The sequence below is a fragment of the Mobula birostris genome, chromosome 11, assembly GCF_030028105.1.
Source record: "Mobula birostris isolate sMobBir1 chromosome 11, sMobBir1.hap1, whole genome shotgun sequence".
Taxonomy (NCBI): domain Eukaryota; kingdom Metazoa; phylum Chordata; class Chondrichthyes; order Myliobatiformes; family Myliobatidae; genus Mobula; species Mobula birostris.
Window position 1 is genome coordinate 108,482,469 of NC_092380.1, and position 12,642 is coordinate 108,495,110.

At 40.4% G+C, this 12,642-nt stretch overlaps 1 protein-coding gene across 5 annotated transcripts in view; it reads left to right on the plus strand.

The window, feature by feature from the left end:
- LOC140205303 (doublecortin domain-containing protein 1-like) overlaps positions 1-12,642 on the plus strand; it is a 566,682-nt gene that overhangs the window by 66,962 nt on the left and 487,078 nt on the right. The gene's annotated exons all lie outside the window — the stretch shown is intronic.

Here is a 12,642-nt window from a genome sequence, read left to right on the forward strand (position 1 = left end):
TGGTCAGTGATAACAAGCTGATTCATATACGATTGAATCAGAATCGGAATCAGGTTTAATATGATTGACATATATTGAGAAATTGTTGTTTTGCAGCAGCAGTACATAAAAAGCTGTACATTACAATCAGAAATATGTAGAAAAATAAATTGAAGTAAGTAGTGCAGAAATAGAGCAAAATATAGTGAGGTAGTGTTCATGGGTTGGTTTTCTGTCCATTCAAAAATCTGATGGCAGAGGGGAAGAAATATGAAACATTGCATTATGACTAATGTCACAAGGAATCTTAATTTTTCAAAGACTAATTTAACTCTGCAAATATCACTCTGAAACTTAGAACATTTTAAAACATAAATAACAATAATAATAACTTATTTATAGATCACTTTTCATACAATGTAGTTCAAATTGCTTTATAATGTGAAAAAGGCAAACTTAAAAATAAAAGATCATATTAATTAAAAGCAAGATTAAATAAATAGGTTTTAAACTGGTGCTTAAGAATGTTAACTGTGTCTGCCTCCCCTACAGTTTTAGGTATTGAATTCCACAGTTTAGGAGCGTAGTTCAAAAAAGCTGACCTGCCAATAATCTTTTGAGGGAGATTATTTAAATTTAAGAGACCGGCAGAAGAAGTGCTGAGCAGGATTATAAAATGAAATATAAATGTATTTAAAATTAGATCCACCTTGATATTAAACATATTTCAAAAGGAAACACCATTTACCCACAGAAATATAATTGAGAATTCCTTAGGTACAATTAGTCACCATAGAGTTTCGACGATATAAGCTGAAAATAAAGTCTAGAGTTAATAGTCTTTCTATATGACAGCTATTGCTGTTATTCCAGCTGCACTCTCCCTTTTAATAGGCTAAACTGGGAGGAGAGACTTTCTGCTTTGTGTTTCTTTTGGCTGTATTTCATGGCGACATGCTCCGCTGTTCTTTCAGCACCAAAATGTTGGCACACAGCGCTGAAATTTCATACCAACTCTTGCTGGTTCAGCAAGCTTAACCCACAGAAATCTGGTGCACTGTTATTGCTTTTGACTGATAATCAATCTTGGTGCTGCTCGACAGTTGTCGCTGGGACACAGACCAGAGCAGGTGGCAGATGGGCCTTGTCACCAGAGAACACGGATAGTAAAGAACAAAATGTGCAGTGTCCCCGTATCTTCAATAGGGCATGTTAAGAAGAGGGTTGTAAATGAGATAGAAAGAAGAACTTATATTAAAAAAAATGACGTGTACCACTGTGGCATCAATATTTTACAACATCATGTGGAAAATATGTGAACAAAATTTAAGGGAAAAGCTTACCTGTGCTAGATTGGTGAAGAATTTAAAGTAAATAACTACAGAAAATTACGCTTTTCACATAACATGGCAAAAATCCATTTGCCTGACTTGTAATGCTGTTTGCAGTTGAAGAGAATCAGAATGAGATTCAGGTTTATTATCACTGATTTACACTCAGAGGCCACTTCATTAGGTATCTCCTGTACCTTATAAAGTGGCCACTGAGTGTATGTTTGTGATCTTCTACTGCTATAGCCCGTGTACTTCAAGGTTCAACATGTTGTACGTTCAGAGATGCTCTTCTGCACACCACTGTTGTAACGTGTACTTATTGAGTTGCTGTCGCCTTCCTCTCAGCTTGAACTAATCTGGCCATTCAGCTCTGACCTCTCTCATCAAGAAGGTGTTTTCACCCACAGAACTGCCACTCATTGGATATTTTTTGTTTCTCGCACCATTTTCTGTAAACTCTAGAGATTGTTGTGTGTGAAAATCCCAGGAGATCAGCAGTTTCTGAGATACTCAAACCATCCAGTCTGGCACCAACAATCATTCCACAGTCAAAGTCACTTAGATCACATTTCTTTTCCATTCTGATGTTTGGTCTGTAAAACAACTGAACTTCTTGACCATGTCTGCATGATTGGCTGATTAGATATTTGCATTCATAAGCAGGTGTGCAGGTGTACCTAATAAAGTGGTCACTGAGTATATGTTGTAAATGTTGTTTTGCAGCTGACATTATTTTTGTGAGATACAGTAGAGGTTATTTCAAGGAATTGATAATTCTGTCATTTTGTAACATGTTTCTGTTAGTTCCTGCTGTAACTTTACAGAGCATTGTTTTTCACTTTTTGTGAGCGTTTCTGTAAATGTAATATCCCGCAATATTCCTTTCCACCTTTGGCTCAGTGAAAGATATTTAAAGAAAATGTAATGGTCTTTTAAAAAATACCTTTCTTATTCAATATTTCATAATAATTGTGTTTTTTGAGGAGAATGATGAAAATATCGTGGAAGGACAGAGTAACAAATGGGAAAGTATTGCGAAAAGCCAGGATAAGAAGAGAGCTGACACCAGGAAACAGCAGCTGGAATTTTTGGGACAGGTACAGAGGAAAGAGAAGCTCAAACATCTTGCAGTGACAGGAAAAACTAACGCAAGAAAAAGTCGTGGTCAACATCGCATGACATTCATGAGTTACATTAAGGAATGGACAGGGAAAAGTTTTGAAGAGTTTATTGGAACATCTCAGATTAAAGACAGATGGAAGACCATGATTGCCCACGTCATACAACACAGCACATGATGATTGGATTGGATAGTATTTCTCCAGGTGACATGGTGGATCCAAGTGAGGAGGGGAGCTGGAAGATAGGAACAGTGGGGGAGAGTGAGTCCAACCACAAGCCCCTTTCACTGCATACCATCTACCAACTCAGCTCTCATGTTGGGTTCCATGCTCCATCTTTCTCTCCAATCAGATTTGATCATTTACAGCCTTTTGTTGTTTCTACCTATCACCTTCCAGCCTCTGTCATTTGTTCTACTCTCCTCTCCACCATCTGCTGATCAATCCCCCTCACTTGGATCCACCCATCATCTGCCAGATCTTTCTCCACCCCTTCCTCTCACCTCTTTATGCTAGCTATCTCTCCTCTACTATTTCAAACCAAATGAAAGGAATCAACCTGAAATATCAATCATCCATTTCCCTCCACGACACTGCCTGACCTGCTGAGTTCTGCAGCCATTTGTGTTTTTGTTTGACATGCCATAGCTGTAAGTTTTTAGCTCAAGTCTATGATGCCAACATTGCATGTACCTAATGCAAACCCAACAGTGAGCAGGAGATAAATTGAGGATCTAGGTGTTGGACTTCAGGCTCCTATACTTCCACCCCGCTGGTGGATGAGAAGATGGCATGTCCTGGGTGGTGAGGAACCTTAATGATGGATGCCACCCTATTCACATGCTGCCTCTGGAAGATATTGGGGAGCGTTGTACCCATAGTGTACTTTTGGAAGAAAGTTGTTAAGATGTGATTGTTTTTGTATTTAATTTTCTTCTACCCAAGTCTCCAGATGCCACTTCTCTCATTGCTTGCCAATATACAGTTCCTGTCCCATTTCCCTGATCTCAGAATAGTATTTCCTCTCCACTGTATCCTAATTCTTTTGTTAAGGGATGACATTTTCTGCAATTAACCATTGACTCTATAGAGAATATAACAGTACAGTGAAGAAGAATAATTTAAGAAAACTTCTCTCACAGTTAAATAATTGTGTAATGAATCACAGTGCAGGCTCTTCAGTCCTGCTACCATAACCCCTCCCCCATCTCCACCAAACCTACTGCAGCTTCATAGACATATTATCTCATAAGTGATATTGGCAAAGTGGAAAATGCCAAGCCCAACAGAGTATTGGACCACAAAATTGGGATTCATTGTCTGATGTTCTGTTCCCAGAACTATTATAGAACATCAAACATAGAATGGTGCAGGCCCTTTGGCTCACAATGTACCAACCTGTCACCTGTCAGGATTGGTGTCCAAAACGAACTTTACCTCAGACTACACACACAAAAATTGCTGGTGAACGCAGCAGGCCAGGCAGCATTTTTTGTGTGTGTTGCTTGAATTTTCAGCATCTGCAGATTTCCTCGTGTTTACCTCAGACTACCTCCTTATCTTTGTTTGCATCTTGCTTCTCTGTCTGCTTCTCACTCTTCCTCTCTGTAGCTTTCAGAATCAGATTTAATATCACTGGCATATATCGGGAAATTTGGTGTTATGTGGCAGCGGTACATTTCAATACATAATAAAAACTGTATATGTATATATGTTTAAAAGTTATATCAAGTAAATAGTGCAAAAAGAGAAAACAAAGTAGTGAGATAGTGTTCGTGGTTTCAATGTGCATTCAGTAATCGGATGGCAGAGGGAAAGAAACTGTGAATCGTGGAGTGTTTGACTTCAGGCTCCTGTACCTCCTCCTTGATGGTAGCAATGAGCAGAGGGCATGTCCTGGGTGATGGGGGCCCTTAATGATGGAGCAGCCTTTTTGAAACACCGTTCCTTGAAGATATCCTGGATGCTAAGGAGGGTAGTCCCATGATGGAGCTGACTGAGTTTACAACTTTTTCTCTGTTCTTTCTGCCTATATATTTTTCTCGTCCTCTCTTTCTCTCAACCCCAACTCTGTCTTTCTTTCTCTTTGCTTGTATCTTCTCTCTGCTTTTCTTTCTACTTTTTTCCTGTCTGCATTACTCCACCTCTCTTTCTCCACCCCCTTCTTTCTTCATCTTTCTTTCTCCCTTTTTGTCTTGCACAAGAACGGAACATAGAACATTACAGCACGGTACAGAGCCTTCAGCCCACAATGTTGTGTCAACCTTTAAACCTACTCTAAGATCAATCTAATGCTTCCCTCTTACATAGACCTCCATTTTTCTATCATCCATGTGCCCATCTAAGAGTTTCTTAAATGCCCCTAATGTATCTGCTTCTTCACCACTCCTGGCATGGGGTTCCATGCGCCCACCACTCTCTGTCTAAGGAATTTGCTTGTGATATCACCCTGTACTTTCTATACCTTAAATTTATGTTGCCTTTAATTTCTCAACTCATAACCTACCAAGCCACATGTCTTTGCAATGTGAAATGAAACTAGATTATTTGTAATTAGTCCTTTTTCAAAGGCAAGTCCCTATCCAATCTGGTGTCTGTGTTTGGTTGGGTAATATGTAACAACACTGAGATGCACTAACTGAAAAAAACAATCCCTTCAACCACTTGAACACGAGGAATAGGAAGGATTTACCTAAGATGTTTCTTACTGTGGTGAACCTGATAACCAGATTTGAAATATACTACTGTAATGCACAGATTTTATTATTGTGTATTGCAATGTACTGCTGCTGCATAAAAACAAATTTTGCGACATATGCCAATGATTTTAAGCCTGATTCTGACTTTGATATTTGTTAAAAACTGGTGAAAAAGAGACAAATATCTGAAATTCTGCCTGGGGTGGTGGTGAAGGCAGAAGCATTAGGGATTTTGAAGAGCTGTTTGGATAGGCTAATGAATGTGAGGGAAATGGAAGAGTATCGACATCGTGTGAGCAGAAGAGATTAGTTTAGTTGGCCATTTGATTACTAATTTAATTGGTTTGCACAACATTGTGGACCAAGAGCCTGTTCCTGTGCTGTACTCTTCCATGTTCTATCAGCACCAAAAGTCAAAATGTCAAAGTAAAATTTATTATAAAAATATGTATATGTTACCATGTAACTACCCTGAGATTCATTTTCTTGCTGGCATTTACAAGAAACTTAGTCATCTCCATTATGTGTACTAGCCTCTGTAGTACTCAAGACATATTCAAGGAGCAGTGCCTTAGAAAGGTGGTGTTCATCATTAAGGACCCCCATCACCCAAGACATGCCCTCTTCTCACTGTTACCATCAGGAAAGAGGTACAGAAGCCTGAAGGCACACACTTAGCGATTCAGGAACAGCTTCTTCCTCTTTGCCATCCGATTCCTAAACAGACATTGCATCCACGATGCTACCTCACTTTTTAAAAATTATTGCTGTTTTTACACTATTATTTTTAATTGAAGTATTTAATATACATATCTATATACTTACTGTAATTCATTTATTTATTTTTTCTATATTTATCATGCATTGCATTGTACTGCTGACACTAAGTTACCAAATTTCACAACATATGCTGGTGATTTTAAACTGGATTCTGATTCTGAAAGTAAGTAAGCGCACCAGAGTTTATGAAAACTATGCATAAACAGAGATTGACAAGTAGTCAATGTGTATAAGAAAACAGGAACGCAAATAAGTAAAAATATAACACTGAGAACATTAGTACTTCAAAGTGTGCAAAAGGAGATCATGACTGGATCGATGCTTGTAGAATGGAGAAGAAAGCCTTAGAGTCAATCGAATAGCAGTTGCTATGTTTCAAGACAGAGGGGAGTTTTCTGTTCTGATATGTGCACTGTGAGTGTATTCATTTGTATTCCTTCTGTGACCTTGCTTTATTAACAATAAAGTATCATGTGATTTTGGCAGGAAATTATATCTTAATTTTAACTTTTAGGGTAGATTATTCCATTAATCTGGTACCTTCAGTTTAAACCAAAACTTACATGGAAATGCATTCAGAATGAGAATCAGGTTTAATATCACTGGCATATGTTGTGAAATTTGCCAACTTAGTGGCGTCAGTACCATACAATACATAATAACAGAGAAAAAAAGCTGCGAATTACAGTAAATATATATATATATAAATAAAACAGTTAAATTAAATAAGTAGTGCAAAAATAGAAGTAAAAGAGTAGGAGGTAGTGGTTATGGTTTTATCGCCCATTCGGAAATCGGATAGCAGAGGGAAAGAAGCTGTTCCTGAATCATTGAGCGTGTGTCTTCAGGCTTCTGTACGTCCTTCCTGATGGCAGCAATGAGAACTTGGCATGATGGCGGTTCCTAATGGTGTACGCCGCCTTTTGAGGCATCCCTCCTTGAAGATGTCCCGGATACCATGGAGGCTAGTGCCCATGATGGAGATGACTAAATTTACAACTCTCTGCAGCTTACTTCAATCCTCTGCAGCAGCCCCTGTGTAGACAGTGATGCAGCCAGTTAGAATGCTCTCCACAGTACAAATGCAGCACACTGGATTTTGGGCAATGCCGAGTGTGCTGTTTCTAGGGTAACAAAATGCGGGAGGAACTCCGTGGCTGAAGCAGCATCTGTGGAGGGGGGGCTGGACCGCTGAATGTCCATTTCTCTCTATAGGGGAAAATAGGCAGTTAAATATCCATTCCTTCCCAGATATGCTTCTGGATCCACTAATTTCATCCAGCATTTTGTTTCTGGGTATCAACATCTCTAAAGGTCTGATCTGGGCCCAATAAATGATGCAGTTAGAAAGAAGGTACACCAATGGCTAAACCTCATTAGGAATTTGAGGAGATTTGGTATGTCACCAAAGACGCTAGCGAATTTTGACAGATGTACAATGGAGACCATTCTGACTGTTTACGTCACCATCTGGTATAGAGGCATCAATGCACAGGATTCGTCCAGAATCCACGAACACTACTTCACTATCTTGCTCTATTTTTTGCACTACTTATTCATTTCTTTTAATATGGGTGGCATGGTGGCATAATGGTTAGCACAACGCTATTCCAACGTCATCTGTAAGGAGGCTGCATATCCTCCCCGCGGAATATGTGGGTATTCCTCAGGTACTCCAGTTTCTGCCCACAGTCCAAAGATGGACAATTAGTGGGTTAGTTGGTCATTGTAATTAGGTTAAATCAGGGATTGCTAGGTGGTGAGGCTCAAAGGGCCAGAAGAGTCTATTCCAATTAATATTTCTTACTGTAACTTAGTTATTTTTAATGTATTGCACTGTACTGCTGCCATGGAACAACACATTTCACAATGTATTTCGTGAACCTTTGTGAACAGGAAGTTCACAGGACTGTGAACTTGCAACACTTCTGGCAGGGGTTGGGCCAGGGGGTACTATCAGCTCACTTGCTCAAAAAATCTATTCTCAGTCTCCGTTATAAATACTGGAGGAACTCAGGATTTGCTGATATAATTATCTCACGAGAAACACTGCAGGCTAAGAACTTATAAAAGATAGAGGTAACTAGCTCTGACATGAGAGGATAATGTTAGTTATCTGATACATGGTGAGTGGGTCACTTAACAACTAGCTACTAAGCAGTTTTAAAAATAAAAGATTTGTATGATGCATAAAAGAAGATTTCAAAAGATGCAGTTTAAAATAATATGAAATAGGAACATAAGAAATAGGAGCAGGAGTAGGCCATCTGTCCCATCGAGCCTGCCCTGCCATTTAATAAGATCATGGCTGATCTGGCCATGGACTCACCTCCACCTACCTGCCTTTTCCCCCATAATCCTTAATTTCGCTACTATGCAGTAATCTATCCAACCTTGTCTTAAGTATATTTACTGAGATAGCTTCCACTGCTTCATTGGGCAGAGAATTTCACAGATTCACCACTCTCTGGGAAAAGCGGTTCTTCCTCATCTCCATCCTAAATCTACTCCTCTGAATCTTGAGGCTATGTCTCCTAGTTCTAGTCTCACCTACTAGTAGAAACAAATTTCCTGCCTGTCTTATCTATCCCTTTCATAATCTTATATGTTTCTATAAGATCTCCTCTCATTCTTCTGAATTCCAGCGAGTACAGTCCCAGGTGACTCAATTTCTCCTCATAGTCTAACCTCCTCATCTCTGGAATCAAACTGGTGTACCTCCCCTGCGCCACCTCCAAAGCCAGTATATCCTTCCTCAAGTGAGGAGTTGAGAACTGCATGCAGTATTCCAGGAGCGGCCTCACCAGTACCCTGTACAGTTGCCTTTTTGATAGCCTGCTGCAACTGCAAACCAGCCTTAATATGAAAGGTATCTAACATTGATATGTCAAAGAACTTTGGAAGCCATTTGGTGGCATGGTAGTGTAGCGGTAGGCGAATCAGTTTACAATGCCAGAGATCACGCATTGGAGTTTGATTCCTGCCGCTCTCTGTGAGTCAGAGTCATAGTCATACTTTATTGATCCCGGGTGAAATTGGTTTTCGTTACAGTTGCACCATAAATAATAAATAGTAATAGAACCATAAATAGTTAAATAGTAATATGTAAATTATGCCAGTAAATTATGAAATAAGTCCAGGACCAGCCTATTGGCTCAGGGTGTCTGACTCTTCAAGGCAGGAGTTGTAAAGTTTGATGGCCACAGGCAGGAATGACTTCCTATGACGCTCTGTGCTCCATCTCGGTGGAATGAGTCTCTGGCTGAATGTGCTCCTGTGCCCGCCCAGTACATTGTGTAGTGGATGGGAGACATTGACCAAAATGGCATGTAACTTAGACAGCATCCTCTTTTCAGACACCACCGTGAGAGAGTCCAGTTCCATCCCTGCAACATCACTGGCCTTACGAATGAGTTTGTTGATTCTGTTGGTGTCTGCTACCCTCAGCCTGCTGCCCCAGCACACAACAGCAAACATGATAGCACTGGCCACCACAGACTCGTAGAACATCCTCAGCATCGTCCGGCAGATGTTAAAGGACCTCAGTCTCCTCAGGAAATAGAGATGGCTCTGACTCTTCTTGTAGACAGCCTCAGTGTTCTTAGACCAGTCCAGTTTATTGTCAATTCGTATCCCCAGGTATTTATAATCCTCCACCATGTCCACACTGACTCCCTGGATGGAAACAGGGGTCACCAGTACCTTAGCTCTCCTCAGGTCTACCACCAGCTCCTTAGTCTTTTTCACATTAAGCTGCAGATAATTCTGCTCACACCATGTGACAAAGTTTCCTACCGTAGCCCTGTACTCAGCCTCATCTCCCTTGCTGATGCATCCAACTATGGCAGAGTCATCCGAAAACTTCTGAAGATGACAAGACTCTGTGCAGTAGTTGTAAATGGTGAAAAGAAAGGGAGACAAGACAGTCCCCTGTGGAGCCCCACTGTTGCTGATCACTCTGTTGGACACGCAGTGTTGCAAGCGCACGTACTGTGGTCTGCCAGCAGTTTGTATATTCTCCCCAAGACCACATGGGTTTCCTCTGGGTGCTCTGGTTTCCTCCCATATTCCAAAGCCCTATGGTTAGGATCAGTGATTTGTGGGCATGCTATGATGGTGCCAATAACATGGCGACACTTGCAGGCTGCTCCCAACGTAATATTTATTTATTATTTATTTCTTTTTATATATTTGGACAGTTTGTTTGGATTCTTTTTCACATTGGTTGTTGGTCAGTCTTTGTGCCTAGGCTTTCATTGAATGTATTGTATCTCTTTGTTCTTGAAAGTCACAGTCGTAGAAAAGTACAGGACAGAAACAGGCCCTTCTGCCTATCTAGTCTGTGCTGAACCATTTAAACAGCCTACTCCCATCTAATTGCACCTGGACCATAGCCCTCCATAGGCTCACCATTTACATGTCTATCCAAGCTGTGAATGCCTGCAAGAAAATGAATCAGGATAGTATATAGGAACATATATGTACTTTGGTAATAAATTTACTTTGAACTTTGAAACAAACAAGTTATTTTTTTCAAGCAACACACATCAAAGTTGCTGGTGAACGCAGCAGGCCAAGCAACATCTGTAGGAAGAGGTGCAGTCGACGTTTCAGGCCGAGACCCTTCGTCAGGACTAACTGAAGGAGGAGTGAATAAGGGATTTGAAAGTTGGAGGGGGAGGGGGAGATCCAAAATGATAACAGAAGACAGGAGGGGGAGGGATAGAGCCAAGAGCTGGACAGGTGATAGGCAAAAGGGGATACGAGAGGATCATGGGACAGGAGGTCCGGGAAGGAAGACAAGGTGGGGGGGGGGAACCCAGAGGATGGGCAAGAGGTATATTCAGAGGGACAGAGGGAGAAAAAGGAGAGTGAGAGAAAGAATGTGTGCATAAAAATGAGTAACAGATGGGTTACGAGGGGGAGGTGGGGCCTTAGCGGAAGTTAGAGAAGTCGATGTTCATGCCATCAGGTTGGAGGCTTAGCAGTTATTTTTTTGTTAATCGTATAAAAGTGAACAAAATATGTTCAGCTGAGATTCATTTGCAATAGTCATTAGGAGACAAACGCTGAAACTCTTCGGTAAGAACAGAAAAGGCTGGAAGCTCTCAACATGTCAGGAAGCATTATCAGAGAATAAAATAGTTAATGTAATAGACGACTTTTCATCTTTTACGATGACATCTCTTTGTTTATTGTTTTCATAGAAACATTAACCTTTTGAAACAGAATTGCTTGAATTGGAAAGGGTCCAGAAGAAATTCAGGAGAATGATCCCAGGAATAAGACCATAATATATAAGAGCAGAAGTAGGCCATATGGCCCATCGAGTCTGCTCTGCCATTCAATCATGGGCATTCCAATTCTTCCAGTCATCCCCACTCCCCTGCTTTCACCCCATACTCTTTGATGCCTTGGCTAATCAAGAACCTTTCTATCTCTGCCTTAAATACACCCATATGAAAGGGTTAGCATATGAGAAACATTTCTCTGATCTCCCTGATCCTGTACTCACTGTCATTTACAAGAATCTCATTGAAACCTGTTGAATATTTAAAGGCCTTGATCAGGGGTTCCTAACTGGGGGTCCAGGGTCCCCTTGGTTAATGGAAGGGGGTCCATGTCATAAAAAAAGTTGTGTAACCCTGGCCTAGATAGGGTGTATGTGGAGAGGATGTTTTCCATAGTGAGAGAGTCTCGGACCAGAGGGCACAGCCTCAGAATACAATGATGTCTCTTTACAACAAAGATGAAGAGGATTTCTTCAGCCAGAAGGTGGTGAATCTGTGGACTTCATTGCCGCAGACAGCTGTGGAGGCCAAGCCACTGAGTATATTGAAAGCAGAGGTTGACACTACCTTGATTAGTCAGGGCATCAAAGGTTACGGGTAGAAGGCAGGAGAATGAGGTTGAGAGGGACAATAAATCAGCCATGATGGAATGGGGGAGCAGACTCAATGGGCAGAATAGCCTAATTCTGCTCCAGTGTATTATGGTCTATGGTCTTTTGAAACATATGAATGCCTCTACTGAAGTAATAGGCAGACAATTTCAGTCTTTGTCCATGTCCTCAGTTCAAACTGGTCAGATAATTCCCCAGCACTTAGTGCTACACCACATAACAATTTTCTGTCACACTAATTACCACTTTATTGATCGACTTAAATGGGTCACATGCGGCCAGTTAAAGATACGGTGCTGCTTTGAAAAAGTGTTTATTTTCCCAGTGAAATTTCTGTTTCTCAGTGTTTCATCAGCTCTGTACTATGTACGCACTGCGGCCACTTTATCAGGTTCTTCAGTACCCCTGCTCCTTGATGCAAATATCTAATCAGCAGTCACTGAAATACTCAAACCACCTTGTCTGTATACAACAGTTACTTGTACATTGCATTTTATAGGATTGCTTTAATATTTATATTTATTGAGGTTTTTAAATTGTGTTCTTTATGTTTATTGTGTTTTTATGCTGCATCAGACCTGGAGTAACTATCATTTTGTTCTCCTTTACACTCGTGTACCGAAGAATAACAATAAACAATCCCGAATCTTGAATCTTAAATCAAGCAGCATTTGTGGAGAGAAAAAAATATCCCAATGGAGTAGAGCACATTATCTTTTAATTCAGCTGCAAGAGTGCTACCCTTAAACTGGCTCTTTTAAGGATAGTAGTTTAAAATAATTTGAAATAGTTTACATTTTCTACTTGATTAGGTCATATTATGGAAG